Raw genomic sequence first — 1362 nt, 5'->3', positions numbered from 1 at the left:
TCATCATGGGGCCAGGCTCTCTATAATGTCCTGGGCCCTGTCCTGTGCCACCCTCACAGATGTTCTTATGTATGTAACCCATGGGTGCAGCCACTGCACCCATCCATCTCCTGGAGGACCTTCCTCTTTCTCTGACCCTTTCCTTCACCCAGCATGGCGCCCTTTCACAGGGGCTGGGGACAGTGAGCTGTAACGAGGTGAGGGAGTGAGTATGCCCACCCAGGGAGCAGGGTCGGTTTGCCCTGCTCCTGCCTGGCTCATTCTGAGGGGCTCTGAGGGGTCTCAGGAGCACAGCCCAGCATCCCGAGTGCTGGGACTCCTTCCCTTTCCCATGCCCATTGTTCCTGTGGTCCTGCCCTGCCTCACTACCCTTTCCAGGTGGCCCAGCTGCTGGTGTGGGCACTGTTCCCTGTTCCTGGGCCATCAAGTGGTCAGGGGCTTCTAGGTTTTCCCTGCTAAACACAATAGGGTCACTGTGCATGGTGATACTTCACAATCACCCAAAGGCCCAAGTAGTCCAAGTGTCCACCCACAGATGACTGGACAGCGGATACACCTTCCTTCCATCCTTTCAACGGGGTGTCCTTGTGCCACAGAGGGGACTAAAAATATTTTGGAGTAGAAAAAACTCAAACAGGAAAGGTCTGAAAATGCAGATAAGCACAACAAATACCTATCACCCATCCTCCTCCTGCCCTGGGGTAGGGGTGGGGGAGCTGCAGCCTAGGGCTCCTGCTCTGCTCAGGCCCAGACTTCCTGCGGTTTGCAAGCAGGGCTTATTTTAGCAGGTTACTCACGCTGCACGGAGGGCCCTGTGAAGTACAGTGAGCAGAAAGGAAACATTACCCCTTCACCTTCTCCTCTCCCCTTTCCCCCTCCGCTGCTCTTGGAAGGTGACTGCCTGCTGCTTGTGTATTTTCCCAGATTGTCTACATACATGCGCGCGCACGCGCACACACACACACACGACACGTGACTCAGACTTTGCAGCTGTTTTGCAATTTTGTTCTTTTTGCTAAATAGGCATCTTTGTGTGGGTGTATATGCGTGTGTTTGGTTCTGCCTCATCCCGCATCTGATGTTCTGTCAATCTATCTACCTGCCTGCCTGTCTGTCCATCTGTCCATCCATCCTTCTCTCTAGCTTTCTCGTTCTCTTTCTTGCCAACCAGCCACCCATCCAGCCATCATCCATCCATCCATTCTTCCATCCATCCATCCAGCCATCATCCATCCATCCATCCATCCATCCATCCATCCATCCACCCACCCATCTTCCATCCATCCATCCATCCATCCCTCTTTCTACCTAGCTTTCTCTCTTTCTTGTCTGTAAACTGATCAACATCTATCTATCTATCTC

The 1362-nt window shown here is 53.0% G+C and overlaps 1 protein-coding gene across 1 annotated transcript in view; it reads left to right on the top strand.

Annotated features, from left to right (window-relative positions):
* Positions 1-1362, top strand: part of PARVB (parvin beta) — a 99984-nt gene that overhangs the window by 87045 nt on the left and 11577 nt on the right. The window lies entirely within an intron of this gene.

The sequence above is a fragment of the Echinops telfairi genome, unplaced genomic scaffold (assembly GCF_000313985.2).
Source record: "Echinops telfairi isolate 266 unplaced genomic scaffold, ASM31398v2 ScPeMD7_2;HRSCAF=8, whole genome shotgun sequence".
Lineage (NCBI taxonomy): Eukaryota > Metazoa > Chordata > Mammalia > Afrosoricida > Tenrecidae > Echinops > Echinops telfairi.
Note: the sequence above shows the minus strand (reverse complement) of the source record. Positions and strands in the feature narration are given on the sequence as shown.